The sequence below is a fragment of the Canis lupus genome, chromosome 12, assembly GCF_003254725.2.
Source record: "Canis lupus dingo isolate Sandy chromosome 12, ASM325472v2, whole genome shotgun sequence".
Lineage (NCBI taxonomy): Eukaryota > Metazoa > Chordata > Mammalia > Carnivora > Canidae > Canis > Canis lupus.
The window spans coordinates 7,618,835-7,636,686 of NC_064254.1; the positions used below are offsets into that span (position 1 = coordinate 7,618,835).

Sequence of the window (17,852 nt, forward strand, 5' to 3'; positions counted from 1 at the left end):
GATCCAGACCTAAATCATAAGCAGAATAAACTAAATCATCAGATTCCAAATACCTTCAGAGGTTTTGGTCTGAAAAGATCTTAAATATTTTATTAAAAAAATTAATAATCTTCTAGAATCATTGAAATAGCCTGACATTTATTAATGAAATCTTAACCTCCTTCAAAAAAAAAAAAAAAAAACCAATATTTTTCTCAAGACTGTAACTTCTAGTACAAACTTGCAGCTCTGATAGGAGGTTGCCTGTGCTTACCAGAACATTGTTACATTTAATCTCATTTACAGGCACTTCCTTACTTTTGTAGGCAGTGCTTTTCTACAGATGTAACTAGGAGCCAAAAGGCTAAAACTTGATTAATAGTCATATGTTAGAAAGGGGAGTTATGTCCTTTGAAAGCTAAATGTGCTTATATTCTTCAATCTCTCTAATATTTGCAGGTACCGGTTTTCCAAGGGTAAATAAATAAGAGCCTTCACTGGCATTCAGGTGCCCCAGGTGAAGATGTAGCTGACAGCTACCCCTCTACTGCACCAGAGACTAGGGGCAATTGAGACAGATGTACTTCTTCACTAGATCTTCACACCTTCCTCAACTCTCCACTTGGACCAGGAGTAAAGGTTAAACTACTCTTCATTTTTAAACTTCCATATCTAGATCCATTATTATTAGCAAGGTATACAAAAAGTGGTCTTTATACCCAGAAACTGCAGTGAAAAATCCTCACGGTCCAGGATCTCCAGTTACTTGCTACTCCAGTTACTTCCTCTACCCCCAACAGAGAGAGCAACAGCAAGGACTGTGACATAGAGGAACATGGAGGTTGAGTCAGGCAAGATAAGTGGACAAGCTCCGGCCCTCTATAGTAGGAGCATCAAAAGGATGCAGCATACCCCCCTAATTGCCAAGCAAATCCCTCTTCTTCAAGTACAAACTCCATTTGAAAGCCTTAACATGCATGATTTGATTGTTTAATGTATGATACAACAGTCTAATATAGGAGTTGGCAAACTTTCTGCAAAGGGTCAGATAGTAAATATTTTAGGCTTTACAGGCAATATGGTCTCTGTATAAAACACTGGAGCCAAAAACAGCCATAGACAATAAGTAAATGAATGAGCCCATGGCTATGTTCCAATAAAACTACTTACTGAAAAGGGGCAGATTTAACTGTAGTTTGCCAAACTCTGCTCTAACATATGATCAAGACTGGCTATACTCTAGATAAAGGATCAGACTGTTTCTGGTTTTTGTTTTCTGGATGTGTTACCCACTTGATGTTCAAAATAACACAGTCATTTTCTGTGTCAGTCACGAAACTCCAAAATCTACTGGTACCTGACTTCAAAACCTCACTCCTCTTCAACCTGAACTCTCACATCACTATGCCATATTTCACTGATGGTGTATGGCTCTAAACAAAATAGACTCTTTCCTTGCCTTAACAAATGCAATGCATATACCCAGTGAATATATTCTCTGGCATAATTATTCACTTAAAATTTTATCCAGGTCATAGGTGAGATGAAACGATTCTTGATAAGAAATTATTGATTTTTGGTTAACTAGCTCAAAGGTAAATTTATAAGTCTTCAACTGATACATAATAAACATCAATACTACATTTAGAAATATCTACCTTAATAGGTTCTCCAGATCTGTACCTCTTAATACATACAACTTCATTTTGCTGAATTTACATTTTAATCATGCTTTTCCAACTGAAGACATAAAGTGAATATTGCCAGGTATAGAAAACAGCCACTTACTATGGATTAAATAAAATTTTTATTTGCATATAAAATAATTTTAATTAGACCACTGACTGTCAATGAGCTTACACACATTGGAATTGTATGGGAGCTTTAACAAAGGGGGAAAAAAAAGATGCTTCCACCCCACATCAGAAACTATGATTTAGTTGGCCTGAAATATGTAATCACTCTCCTGAAGTGATTCTAACCAGCAGGCTGAAAAGGAGCCTCTGGTTTAGACTCTCTTGTTGTAGGGTCACATACCTTACTCGGGTGCACAAAAATACCCGAAATATCCACTGAGAAAATCCACGGAGAATTTGATTCCATTTTGAATCTTACTGCAAAGATGTACATAGTGCCAACAAAATTACCAATGTTACATCTTATAAACAGAAAACATTTGAAAATATTTTTGCCCAATGCCCTGACTTAAGCGCGAAGTAATTAATAGTTTGGGTCTACCTAATTGCATTTTAAGAAGCATATTTTAGAAACACACATCTACAAAGTTAATTTTTTTAAACTTCCAATTTAAATGTGATAAATAAAATTGGAAAAAAATGTTAAAGTTCATTGAAGTAAACTGCTTATTGACTTGTTTCTTAAGCTTTAAACTTATTCTGCCACTGTCAACATATGTGATCCTTGACAAATTTTCTAACTTACATGAGATTGTTTCCACATCTGTAATGATATGGTTATAGATTATTTTTAAAGTTATATTTTATAACTCTGCCACTGTCTTTTAATATCACTGTTTTGGCCTGACATATGAAATGAACTCTCACGACTCAGCATATGATTATACTCATGACTGTGATTTTTTACAGCCAAAGAACAGAAAGCAAAATTAGCAAAGTTTTTGAAAAAGTACATTAGGCAAAGTCTGAGACCAGACATAAGCTGCCACAGGTCCTCTCCCAGTGGAAGTACCTGTTAGAGACTCACTGCCCTGGGTATTTATAATGCGTATTATTCCAATAAGTAGCCCCTGTCTGGCATGTATTCAAATTCCAGACTCCCACAAGGAAAGTAGTGTTCAACATAAACTATATTGTGTGTACAAACTGCTTAAGTGTTAGATTCACTTTTATCAATTGATGGCAGGAACCCTTCTAAAATCTAAGTTTCCATCTAGATGCCAGAGAAGGGCCAACCTTATAAGCAGACTTCCTAAAGATAGCAGTTCAGTCCTATGTTAGCCATTTTCTGTACAGTTCAACTAGAGGATCTAATAATGTTAGAAAAAGCACTGAAAACAAGGAGCCTAAAAGTCTATCTGATGTACTTATTTAATCTTTGGTTTGGATTGGAAAGAGGAATATCAAGAAAATAGCCTACCCTACTTGCCCAAATGTATTCCTGACCCCTGACCTCCCATTATGCCAGAACCAAATAGTTTTAGGGACGGGTTTCTTCAAAATTTCAAGGATAAATCCAATGCTATTTAAACAATTCCTGTGCATATGGGAAGTAGTTTTCAGCTGCTTCTTATGAAGCAAGTTTAACCCTGACAGCAAGATGCCCATACCCACACTCTCAAAAACCAGCATAAATAACAAAAATCCTATGTAAAATATTGAAAAACAGAATTAAGCAGGATTCATGACACAGTGGGTCAATTACAAGAAGGACAGATGAATATTAGGAAAAATAAGTCATCAAAAGGTCAGAGTGGAAAAAAATCCTAAAATCATAATAAAATTAGCTCAATAAAAGCTAAAATATCCTTTTAAACAATCACTACTAAGTTTATTTTTAAAAACTTCTAAGTGAATAGGAATAAAAGGATATTTTCTTTTATTAGGATACTAATACTTCCTTAACTTGATAACTACATGTATATACATATGTAGCCTAACTGTAACAGATATAAGCTTTTGGTTAATAATAAAACACCAGAAACATTCCTAGGAAATCAGAAATAAGACAAGGATATCTGCTCTTATCACTATTAACACTTTTCAGAAACAAAAGAAAATGAAATTAATTGAACCAAGTTAAAGATAAATGGATTAGAAAACAAAGAGGCAACATAATCACTATTGCAGATAATCTCATTGTCCATTTGAAAAATTGCAGATAATCTCATTGCCCATTTGAAAAATCCATGAGAATCAACTGAAAAAATATGAGAAAATAAGGGAGGTTCACTAAGGTGATCTCATAATATTATTATAAGAAAATATATAGTACTCTTGCATCCCAAAAACCAGCAGGTAGAAAATATGAATAAAAAGATTTGCAATTTATAATTGCAAAGCACAGAAATAAACTCATGGAAAAGGTAAAGGAAATGATCAAAGTCCATTGAAGAATTTAAGAGAAATAAATGAAGAGATATACATTGTTTGGACACAAAAAGATCTAATGTTTAAAGAGATCAATCATCCCTAAATCAGTGTACAAAAAAAGTATATTCAATATTTTATTGTACTTTAAATGTTTTGAAACTGCAAAATTCAAGAAAACATTCTTGGTAGGGGTAACAGGTAAAAATTTGACAAATGGGCACACAGAAAAAATTGAGAATGAGGGTAGCCGGGGTGGCTCAGTGGTTTAGCGCCACCTTCAACCCAGGGCCTGATCCTGGAGACCTGGGATCGAGTCCTGTGTCAGGTTCCGTGCATGGAGCCTGCTTCTCCCTCTGCCTGTGTCTCAGTCTCTCTCTCTCTCTCATGAATAAATTTAAAAAAATCTTTAAAAAAAATTGAGAATGAGTATTGAGATTTTTATATTTATCCAGAAGTGTTTTAAGTTGAAAAACACAGTACTAATTAATATAGGAATTAAAAGTAATCCTAATCACAATCAAAACAGCGTCTTTAAATTAAATTGGGATAAAGGAATTCATCTGGAAGAATAAATATGTAATTTGGTATATATTGTAGGAAAAAAAAGAACAGTGGGGGACCAGCTTAGTGGATGAGAAAGCAAATCATAAATTAAATCAATTAGAACAATGTCATATTAGAAAGATCATTGGAACATATCAGTCCAGAAATAAGCCCAAATAATATATATCATATATCTAATATATATATAAATATATTAGTATATATAAGATATAATATATTAAAGCATTTCAATTCAGTGGGAGAAAATATGGAAATTTTTTTGGAATTTTTTTCAATAAAAGATGTTGGCTATTTTTTAAAAAGTAATCAGGATATTCACACAAGAACACAAAATAAAATATATAATGATAGCAACCTCAATATTTTCTGTAACAGTAAAAAAACTGGAAAAAGCTTTAATGCTCATTTAAAGGTAACTGGATAAATAATGGCAAATCTATATAGTGGAATATTATATAATGATTTAAAAAGAATAAATTTAGATACTACTGACACTGAAAAAATCTAAAATATATGTATCAACATGGAAAAATGTATTTACATGGAAAAAATGTTGCATAGAAAAACTGCAAAACAGTATTATAGTAAAATGTTATTTTGTTAAATACATTTTTAAACAGCAAACATCAAACTGTTAACAAGGGTTATCCCAATGGATCAAGGTTATGGGAATATTTTCTATAGCACTACATATTTTTGTAATGTTTAAAATTTTGTAAGCACGTTTTATTTATAATAAAACTTTATACAAATATTCTAATAACCTTGGCCACTAAAATTACAAAATAAATTAGTTTGTGTATGAGATAGCAAGTGTTTTAATTTGCCACAACCAGAAGTACCTGATTTAGTGACTAAGAACAGTAAGCAGAGGGACTATATATTATCTCCGCAGATGAAAATTAATTAACAACTTGAAGACAAGGACAAAAAGTTCATTACACCAAGACAGGCATTACACTAAGGCAGGAATGAATATCAGATACCTCAGCAGCATGGCCTACTAGGACACCCTTATCTGATACATCCCAACTGAAACATCTTCACCTTAGAGACTTTCAGTATGACATTTTCTAGACTTAAGGCGTATTTTTTTTCACATGCAAACACAGTGCTCTGAGATTTGCTCCTGTTGACAGCCTGAGTCTAAATTTGCTGATGTTCACAGAAGACGGCAAGAGTAATTTATTCACTCAAGCTATACTTTCAAGGTGGGAGGAAGGAGAATAGGAAAGCAGAAGGAACAAGGGACTTACTGGAAGAGAGGGAAGAGTATCACCACCAGGAAATGGCACCATTCATGATAGCATATTGTATCATTAGGTGAGGGTTCTGGGACTCTATATGGATTTATTTACCTAGGATGGTGGTACAGAAACTATCTCTTTCACAGTTGGGTCAATTTCACGGGTTCAAATGCATTTCAAGAAAAAATGACTAAAGCCACAGTACTAAAATTCTGAGGGTTGTTGGCTATTTACTATGCAATAAGACACCCATACCCATTGTTCTAACCGAAATAATAAACAATGGCCATCAATAAAGCGAGACTACCATATGCAGTTTATAATGTTGTAATATTATAAGTACCTCTTAAGGAGTTTGAAAAAAACAAGTTGACCTAAATATCAATTTCCTTATTTAAAGCTCATTTCTGGCAGAACTGTTTACAAACCCTGCTTTAAGAGAGCTTTCCACATTTTTTAAAGTTCATTCTCCAGTGTGTAATCAGGAAATAGACAAAGAGCAAAGTTCTACCAGGGGGAGATGCCAATGAGTCCTTGAATGCTGTATAAATCTCCCCTGGGAAGCCTTCTCTGACCCGCCTATATCCTGACTGAAAGGCCTTTATGGGTAAAAAGACCTTCTGCTTTTTAATTGCAAAATATAAATGATCTTTCTCTTGAGGAAAGCTATGGCATTTACAAGCATATGGTTTAGCAATTTCTTTCTGCTCTTGGTACCCACGTGGTGTGTAATTTGAAGTAGTATTCCTTAAACTTTAAATTAATATCGCCTGGGGAGATTAAAGGATATCTTGTCTGCATCTTAAACACTCTCAAAAAATCACTTTCTACTTTCTCATGGGAAGGATACTTCACTTCTTTTGATATATACTCTACCCTTGTCATCCAAAAGTTTGAATAAACAGGTGTGCACTGACCACACTGGTAGGTGTAACCTTGGTCCTGTGTTCTGCAAGTCTACTTTTAAACCTTGCAGAGGAGTCCTGTCACGGGGGCAGTAAAGGGCCACAGTGAAAAACATGGCTGTAGTTCACAGGCATTTTCCGGCATCAGGATTCCCCAAATGTCTTTCCCTGGGAAAGATGAAATGATTTATAATGTCCAGTTTCGTTCCAAATTCTTGTCACTCTATGATTTTATATGTTTGTAAATAAATGTTTATAGATATGCATAGCTTGGAACACTTTTAAATAACTGTATCATAACAAAAACATTTGACAAGATTATTTGATTCCATTTGGCAATTACCACGTTGATTTTCTACTTCTTTGTCAAGGGACAAACTAGTTTCTAAATTTGTATGCAATTCATCTGATAAAAGATTTGTTGAGGAAAAAAAAAAAGATTTACTGAGCTGTCTTCTGTGATACAGGCCCAGTGCTAAGTGATAGCAACACAAAGATTAATAAAAGATAAAGTTACTACCTTTGAAGAACTCACTGTCTACTGAGAAAGCTAGGACTAGATGACAATGTCAATTCTAGAACTAGTAAGCCATAATTTTATGATTTTTAGAAAGCAAAATACAGTTATCTTCTCTAAGTACCATACTAAAGCTGTAACTAGGAAGCCCCGGTGGCTCAGTGGTTTAGTGCCGCCTTCAGCCCAGGGCGTGATCCTGGAGACCCGGGATCGAGTCCTGCATCGGGCTCCCTGCATGGAGCCTGATTCTCCCTCTGCCTGCGTCTCTGCCTCTTTCTCTCTCTCTCTCTCTCTCTCATGAATAAGTAAATAAAATCTTTAAAAAATAAAAAATAAAAAATAAAGCTATAACTATGCTGAACAGATTATTAAATGAACAGAAACTCAGAAAATTATGTTACACTCTTATATCAGAATAAAAGTTAATATTCTAACAGTTGGCTACTTGTTCTCCAAAATGGGATGCTCGCATGCCAGAATGACTACAATACAAGCCATAGGAATTTGGTGAGAAAACCTTAACACTCTGTTGACATGTATTTTTAATATAGAAAAATGAGGGGAGAAATTAAGCTTTAGCAATATTTAGTAAGTGATGGATGCTGCCTCCTCTCATGATCTGTATGTCAAAAAACAGTCACTTGTGTCATAAGATAAATGTCTAAGGAATTCCACAAAGAGGCAGGACTCCAGGAAGTGTTCTCATTTGTTCAAGAACGTATTAGGTTTACCTGTGTCTGCTTATGTGAATTTTCTAAGTATTATCTGACTTTAAATTATTGCTCACAAGATGACAAGTGGACTAAAAACAGTTCCTTCAAGGAAACCACTGATAGAAGATAATGTAACATTGCCAAAATAAGGAGACAAGTAAATAGCCATTATGAGAACTCCACTCCTAGTAATTAGATTTTATAAGAAGGTGACCCCTGCCAATGTTAGTCCTACAGATCTAATGCATACTACAGTGAATATAGACAACAATACTATATTATAATCATCAAACTTGCCAGAAGATTAAATTTTAATTATTGCAACCACTAAAAAGAAATGCCGGGCAGCCCAGGTGGCTCAGTGGTTTAGTGCCGCCTTCGGCTCAGGGTGTGATCCTGGAGACCCAGGATCAAGTCCCACGTCAGGCTCCCTGCATGGAGCCTGCTTCTCCCTCTGCCTGTGTCTCTGCCTCTCTGTGTCTCTCATAAATAAATAAACAAAAAAATCTTTTAAAAAATGCTAATTATGTAACATGATAAAGGTGGTAATTATGGCTACAATGGCAATCATATTACATTATATAAATGTACCAAATTAACATGTTATATATTTTAAATCTGTTATATGTCAAGTAGATTGCAGTAAAAATGACCCCCAAGTTTGAAATAATCAAGATAACTTGAAGTATACACTATAATTAACAATGAACCTCCATATAAAAGGCATTGAATAAATAAATATTGGTTGAATGTTTTAACTCAAAAAGAAGCTTAAAACAAAACTACAAATTAGTAGCAAATTAACCATTTTGCAGGAGGACACAGAAAGGACCTTTCATCTAATAATAATGCTATCTACAGAGGACTATAAACCAGGCAGAGTCCTAAGCATTTTACACACAACATGTTATCTAATATTCAAATAACTGGCTTAGGAAGGTAATGTTTTTTATCCTACTTTACAGATAGGAAATTGAGACACAGACAAGATTAGGCACTTGTCCAAGGACACAAACAGTAAATAGCAGATCCAAACCAAGGTTTATCAAATTCCTGAATGTAGAAGAGCTATGCCACAGTGACATGGGAGAAATCAGAAATGATTCTCACTTTGAGTCCTGTCAACTACCTCCTCTGATCAGTTCTCAAACTTTTTAAAGATACCCTATTCAGAGTGGGTAGAATATGTCATGGGTGATAAGAATGAAGTGTCCCTTTTCAAGTCAACTTTTGGAGATTACATATACATCAGCTTTAATGATATAGGAAGAAGAATTCAGACTTTAGTCGCAACATTGTTAAATTCTAGTTACTGAAAAACTACAGATCAAGACTAATGTTTTTGTTTTTACCAAGACTATTGTTAATACAAATATGCATCCATATACACTCTGGGGTGAAGTAAAAACCTGTAACAAACTAAACTGATGATACAACTCAACAGTAATTTAGACTTAAAAAAAGCAAGTATAAAAACAACTGTGAAAAGCACAACCAATTCAATGTACACTGATAATATGTATCTTCCTGAAGACGTAAAATAATTCTAACTTACGCGTGTTTATATCTGAAACAGGAGCTTTACAATGTTTTACAGGCTCCATAGTGGCCAGAATTATTAGCAGAACATCGAATTGTATACCTGAAACTAATACTGTATGTTAATTATACTTATTTTTTTTAATTATACTTAAATTAAAAATATTTTTTAAAATTTTATGGATGTCTGAGTGGCTAAGTTGGTTAAGGGTCTGTCTTTGGCTCAGATCATGATCTCAGGGTGCTGGGATCAAGCCGTGTTGGGCTCTGCCCAGCACAAAGTCTGCTTCTCCCTCTACCCCTCTCCCACTTGTGCATCCATGCATAGGCTGGCTCTCTCAAAAAAATAAAATCTTTTAAAAAATAATAAATAAATAAATTTAGAAGATAGCAACATCACATACATATCATTTATTCAGATACATATTAAAATACTGCTAACATTTTTTAAAAAATAGAATCCTTTATAAACTCTAGTACTATGCTAATGTAGATTTATGAATGCCACATTTTGCATATCCTTAATGCTTCAGTTGGTTAGTTTTTAATAAGTAGCCAAAGGATATATATAAATGAAAGACTACGAGATCAACGGACACTTGCCAATATTTTTTGATCAGGGCTCACCAGTGGCCTTGGGCCATCTTTTGAGAAGCATTCTCCTAAACCAGGCAATGCTTCTGGCTCAGTTTGGCAATGATATCTAATTCTGTGGTGGTTGTGAGAAGCTATTCTATCACTCATTCACGAAACATCTAAGACTCCTGAGGCAAAACAGCCCAGTATGTAATTTGCAATATTAATTTTATTTTCTATTCAATTCAAGCTGTCTTCAGTTTCTATGGATCCAATCTCTAAAACAATCTTTCCAAAAAAAAAAAAAAAAGTTTCCCAAATACCTGCAAACAAAAGCATTTAAATCAGCTATTCTAGGAAAAAAAAACAAGTATCAAATGGCCCAAATGTGCTTCCCTCTGTTATGTTTTAACGTTTCCCCAGATACTGAAATTTGCTGCTTCTTTCTTCCCTGAAAAAAACCTTCTTGAGCTTATGCTTCAGAAAGGCGTTAAGGTGCAGAAAAATCATCAGATTTTAGTAATCTAAGTTCTGAACGTTTACCCAAAGACCTGCATTATCCAGTTACCAATCTTCCCTCAGTCTCTCAGCTCATTTTTTCCACTGTTTAAGCCCCTATAATGCAATCTCTACACAATGGGATAACTTTTGGGAATGACAAGTCACAGACTGCAATTCTAAGAAGTAACTATCATTTATAGTTCTCGGAGTTTATATAACTATCCTTTTCCAGGTTGAAAACCGCATGAACCGTATGCTGGGAGCAAAAAAATACATGCACCCAGAGCCAGAAAGCAATGTAAAAGTCACGATGAGTGCATTACGATGAGTTGTAATAATATTTGAAAATACAGGACAAGCCATTTCTGTTTAATTTCTTCAGTGGCAACTTATGGGTATGTAATATTCTTGCCTAGACTTAAATTATACAATATTTTTCTAATTAATAAGCATTATTATAGCATGAACTCCCATTAAAACAGTGGAATAATCAATTGCAACAATCTAATTTCTTTGTAGCAAAGCTACTGTGAACATTTGCATTATCGTCTGTGTAAAGAAAATTGGCTTTTCATCTGTAGATGTTATAAAAATGTTCTACTGTGCATACTTTAACGCAGTTTGTTAAACTCCAATATACAGGCTATTTTCTGTAAATTGTGAATTTTAAAAAAAGATCAAGTCTGAGAAGTTAATTCACCCAAAATCTTGATTTATAAGTTAATTTGTTGCCATTCTAGAACATAATCTAAAGGAAATGTTCACAAATTATACTAATCTTCCTTTTTGTTATCCCTTTCCCTTTAGTTTTATAAGCATTCTTTATTCCTTCAACATAACATTTCCTACTGCAGTGCAAAAATAAATAAATAAAAATAAATAAAAATCAGAGATAATTATTATGTAGATTAGGAGTTACTGGCCAAAATGACAGCCACTGATCCAAATTTGTAACCAAAGTCAAATCTATAGCCACATCTAAAACTATAGTGTAAAAAAAAAAAAAAAAAAAAAAAAAAAAAAAAAAAACTATAGTGTATACATAACAATAAGGGAATGAATAGCACGTCAAGCAAATAACTTTCATCTTAGCAACAGAAAAACTTAGGCAAAAAGTTCAAGAAGTCCATGCCTCTTAAGATTAGTAAAATGGACATTTCCTTTAAAACTGTCACCCTGTCATGTTCCAATCTTAATTTTACCCCAAATCTTTCAGAAGCCCCTGTGAATAGGCAAATAGGTGGCCTGCCTTTCACCCTCTTCTGGTGCATGTATAAACTTCACTTACACTGTGGGAGAATAAAACCCATAAAATAAGAGAATAGTGTATGTTTTTCTCATTCTGTTTTAGAACAAAAACTCTAAAGGGTAGTGTACAGGTCTTCTATATTCTGTGCACTAATACCCCCAAGATGCTACTGAATAATTGATGAGCTTATGATTAGACTGCTATCCTTGGTTTTGAACAACATTCATGGACCAAATTTAATTCACATCTAATATTGAATTCTATGTCTTTTATCATGATCAAAATACGCATCGAGGCTCATCTCTGTTCCTTAGAATTTCATCAGTCGACTCTTTACCTAAAGTCATAATCTTGATATGTGACCAGCTCAGCTACAGCATCAACTTGGGATGTCATTGACACAAATTCTCACAGCCCATCAAGAAAAGATACAAGGACCATGCCTTTATAAGAAAAGTAAGCCTACAAGGCAAGCACCTTAGGAATAAATATTTCGACACAAGAGGAGGAGAATCTATTCATACTTCTTAAGTAGAATATTTCTGAAGTCCCCCCCACCAAAAAAAAAGAATATTTCTGAAGGTCATTTCTAAGAGAAAAAAAATTACGACTAATAAAGTTTTTTATGTTAAGCTGGATTTCATTTAATTGAAATGGCATTACATTATTTGACAAACATAAAACGATCAAGTGTAGCAGAAGTAGTGTAAAGTTATAAAGAATGAAGCAGCTTATGTTTTACTTAGCCAACCAGGTAGGGTTTAGCTGCTGATAAGAAAACAAGATTCTTAAAATACTGTGCTATACCATGAGTATATCTAAGGTAACCCATACACCCTGTAGATAAGGTGGGTTTTAAATAATGGAAGAAGGTAGTTTTTTAAGGCTATTACATAAAAGATGTTCTACACAGACAGTATGGCAAGGGCAGGAGTCTTAGGGCAATACCTGAAAATGTGAGACTGAAAAGGAAATTTGAGAAACAACAGAGAAAGAAACAGATACACAGTATGGTAGAACCTTATAATATAAAATGTGTCTAAAACTATGATGCCCCCAAGGGAACACAGATCTGAGACTGGGAAGTACTCATAAGTTCTGCTAGGTAAGATCTAGACAAATTATTTCGAGTCCTGAGACTCAGTTTCTACCTTGGAAAAGGGGTGGGAGTGGTTAGGCAACATTCTGGGGTAACTTCAAGTTCTAAAACTCTATAGCTAAGTCATATGTATAGGAAACAATACTCTTATACATGGTTGGAAGTATAAACTGGTCAGCTTTTTGGAGGTCAGTTTGGCTGAATTTACGAAATTCCTAAATATCAATTTCCCATAACCCCACAATCGTACTTCCAGGAATATATAAGGTTATAATTACGCATTGCTTTTAACAGCAAAAACATCCAATCAGTACCCCAAGTGGAAAGTAACAGCAATACTTTTCAGGGAGGGGAATGGGTGTGCGGGACCCACAAGCGAATGGTGGCAAGTTTTACATTTAAACTCAATTTACTTCTAAAGTGTTTCCTTCTTTTAAAACAAGAACTGGTTTATCTTTTACATAAATGGTATTTCAAGAAACTTTAAAGTATTACCTTAAAAAAGGTGATGAGGGCAGCCCCGGTGGCGCAGCGGTTTTGCGCCGCCTGCAGCCCAGGGCGTGATCTGGAGACCCTGGATCAAGTCCCACATCAGGCTCTCTGCATGGAGCCTGCTTCTCCCTCTGCCTGTGTCTCTGCCTCTCTCTCTCTCTCTCTCTCTCTCTCTCTGCATCTCTATGAATAAATAAATAAAATCTTTAAAAAAAAAAAAACGGTGATGAGATATTTATGTTTATCGAAGGAGGCATTTTTTTTTTTAAGAAAAGCATGAAAACCCCAGATGTGATTTGTTGCAGTTTACTGAGAAGCAGCAATATGAGGAGGAATGAGCAAATGCTGATGCAGAGAGAAATTTAGCAAATAACAGATTTTTAAGAGTTAGCTAAAAATGAGTCAAAACACAAATTCCTGAAGAACAGCGGCTAGGTATTGCTCCCTGGTGTCCCACAAGGACAACATTCAATCCATAAATATGACACTGAGATGACCCAAGCACAAGCTATAGACACAAAGGCACAACTCTGTGTCATTCTCAGAGATTATAAAAATATATGAGCTCATCTTAAAAATATCTCTCAATTATTTATAATCAAATGTTTTCATTAATAAGTTTTCCCTCCCCCTATTATTCAGCAGGTATTTGATTTTTTAATCTCCACTTTACTAACCAAGGTTATGCTCCTGTATCACACTTTACATAATGTTTCTCTTATTTCTCAATTTTTTCAATTGCTTTTTCAACTGTAGATTCCAGAAGTACTTCAATGGAGCATAAACAAATATTAACAACAGTATAATCCTGAGAGTCAACATTCTCTTACAATCTTTGATATATCATTATTCTATTTTTCCATTCACAGATGTTGCCTTCCCACTTCTTCAGCGTCTAATGAAAGCCAGGGATTTAGACTGGATGGTTTTTCTGAGATGCCACTGTCTTCTCTCATATGACCAGGTTACTGCCAGAACCTCTTAAATTCTCCCGTCTGGCTAATATGCCTCTACTTCCAAGGCTCAGAACGGGTTTCATGCCTTTCCGCAAGAGCGTTCACTGATGCTGCCAATCTAGGTCAGATGCCCCTGTTAGATGCTCTGTTTCCCTCTACCACTGCCCCCACACCCCATACTGGGATTTTGTTATTGACTCACCTTGATGGTGAAGTAACTCACAGAGGGCAATAACCATGACATCGTGCCCACAGGTACTCAACAAATACTGAATGAACATCTTACTCCTCTTTATATCCCCAGAATCTAATACACTGTCAGTCATATCTAAGTCCTCAAAATTAACCAATAAAGGCCACATAGATATTGAGACACCTCTTCTCTGAATTCCAGACCCCTATATACCACTGCCTACTTTACATCTTCACTTAGTTACCTCAAAGGTACTTCAAAACTCACTTCATACTCTCCATGTCCTCTCTCCCACAAAAACACTGTCCCCATGCTGTCCCCATGAGTGTTCCCAGCTCAGTGAGTCCAATCATGGAAACCAGAATGACACCTCCTTTGACCTCACTTCCCATACCCAATCCAGCAGGAAGTCTTTTGGTTTTACCTCCTAAATGAGCTCTGAAATTGATTTACTACTTCTTAACAACTATGCTACCATTCTAGTCCATACCACACTTGTCTCTCCCTGAGACCATCACTTAGCTCCTAACTAATCCACTCCAAACCAACCTCCACACAACAGCCAAACTGGAATCTGTCAATTTATAAAACATTCTGAACTATTCCCCTCAACCCTTCTCTTTGTGATACCTACTCCCGCTTAAAACCCTTAAGTGGTTTCCAATGCTATTGATTTGAAAGAACACAAGAAAAACATTTTATGAGGCTTTCAGGGCTTGTGGAATCTGCTCCTATCAACTCCACCATCACTTCCCCCAACAGTCACTCCCATGACAAGCTCCCTTGTGCAATGGAGCCCTGGCATAAGTTGCTCCCCCTCTGGGACCACCCTTCCTTTTTCACCTTCCACCCTTACGTGTGACTCAGGTACCATTTCTTCAGGCAGCCTTCTCTGACTTTGGTGGAGCCAGGGCCCCTTGTCATCTGCACTCATACACTGTAATCATCTCCTTTGTAGAATCATCTCTTAGTATTTATACATCAGCCTTCCTCGAGAGGCCATTTCCCAACACAAATCTTTTGCAAATCAGACTGGTCACTTCATTGCTTACAAACCTCCAATGCCTCCTTAGCTCACTTTAAATAAAAATCATACCCTTTACCAAGGCCTACCAGGCTCTGCATGTGCTGACACTCAACCACCTGCCCTGAACTCCTCTCCTCCCCCTCTCCTCACACATTCTACTCTGTCCACTCTAGTCTTGCTGTTCCTTAAACACAGACCAGCTTGTCCCTGAACTCTGGGTCCTTATATTTACCTTCCCTCTGCCGGAGTGTTTTGTTCTCTGGATCCACATTACTATCACCATTCAGATGTCTGCTCCTTGACTGCATTCCCTAAGGGAATACCCCTCCTCACCCCACTTCTAACCCTCTATTCCACAGATATATAATATATATTATATAATATATTCTCTTCACAGCACTTATCACTAGAAGATAACATCCATGGGGGTAAAGACTCTGCCCTGTTCCTCTCAGTGCCTAGAAAAGTACCTGTTGCATAGCAGGTACTCAACACATATACAAATGCTTAAAGTAGCTCAATGGGTCTCATTTCAAATAAGTGAACTGCACTGACATAGATAAGAGATAGAGGTCCTGGGCACCTGGGTGGCTCACTGCCTTAAGCATCTACCTTCAGCTCTGGTCATGGTCCCAGGATCCTGGGATTGAGTCCTGTATCGTGTTCCCTGCTCAGCTGGGAGTTTGCTTCTCCCTCTACTCCTACTCCCTACTCATGATCTCTCTTTCTCTCTTTCACGCTCTCTCGCTCTCAAAGAAATAAAATCTTTACACTAAAAAAAATTAAATTAAAAAGAAAAGGAGATAGAGGTATGAAAGGTTGATACTAGTAGCTATGTGGTAGGCAAAATTCCATGATTTCCACCCCTGGTGTAAGCATCCTATATAATCAATCCCCTTCCCTTGAGTTTGGGCAGTACCTGTGAATATGGCATAGCTGTCCATGTGATTAGGCTATCTTACATACAGATATGCAGATATATATATATATATATATACACATATATACATACATATATACACACTCTCTCTATTATAGCAGACTAAAAGGATTCTCCAGCTGGCTCTTAAGAAGTTGCCAAGCTGTGAGCAGGCCACATAGTTAGGGCCTGAGAGTGACCCCCACCACCCACTTATAGCCACCAAGAAAATGAGGACCTCAGTCACATAAGGGCAAGGAGTTGAGTTCTGTCTACCACCACTGAGCCTGGGTAGAGGACCCCAAGCCGCAGATGGGATGGCAGCCCCTACAGACACGTTGGTTTTAGCCTAGGGAGACCATGAGCAAACAATATAGCTATACAGTGCCTGGACTTCTGCCCTATAGAAACTGTAAAATGGCTATTACTTTTAAGCTAGAAGTTTGAGGTACATTGTTCTGCATCAAAGAAAACTAATACAATGGCAATCAATCCCATCAGACCCAAAGTTTACTTTTTATAACAAATACTTTAACACCCATACCCTCAACACGCTGAGATTTAGAACCTACTAAACACTTTATATATATATGTGTATATATATATATATGTATGTATATGTGTGTGTGTGTATATATATATATATATATATATATATATATAGGCTAAAATAGAAGGGAAAAATCAAAAGAAAATAATTTATAATAAAATAATATATATCTCAACCACATTAGAAAACAAAAATGTCCCAGGTTGCTTAGGTGGCTGAGCATCTGCCTTTGGCTCAGGTCATGATCCCAGGGTCCTAGGATAAGCCCCACAGTCGGTTCCCTGCTCAGCAGGGAGTCTGCTTCTCCCTCTGCCTCTGTCCCTCCTCCCACTCATGCTTGCTTGCTTGCTTGCTTGCTCTCTCTGTCTCTCTGAAATAAATCTTAAAAAAAAAAAGGAAAGAAGAAAAGAAAGAAAGAAAGAAAGAAAGAAAGAAAGAAAGAAAGAAAGAAAGAAGAAAGAAAGAAAGAAAAAGAAAGAAAGAAAGAAAGAAAGAAAGAAAGAAAGAAAGAAAGAAAGAAAGAAAGAAAGAAAGAAAGAAAACAAAAATCTCCCTATAAATTTTCAAGATGCCCTCTGAGGGGAGATTCTACCCACACCCACTGAAAACCTCTGCTTGCCAGGATCAGTATATCTGGAATACACTGGCTTCAAACAGAATATATTTACTCTCAAAATGCCTAGTATTGGTTAATTTTGCTTCTTTTACATCACTGTTTTAGAGCATGTCTTTGAAAGTCATTAGCACATTAGCATA

General features: G+C 35.9%; 1 protein-coding gene across 6 annotated transcripts in view; it reads right to left on the reverse strand.

The window, feature by feature from the left end:
* Positions 1-17,852, reverse strand: part of BTBD9 (BTB domain containing 9) — a 409,006-nt gene that overhangs the window by 371,408 nt on the left and 19,746 nt on the right. Inside the window, exon 2 of one of the 6 annotated variants that reach the window (XM_025418642.3) lies at positions 699-797. The exons of the other annotated variants lie outside the window; for them this stretch is intronic. The gene's annotated coding sequence lies outside the window, so the exon portion shown is untranslated. The remainder of the gene's footprint in view (positions 1-698; positions 798-17,852) is intronic. 6 annotated transcript variants of the gene reach the window in all.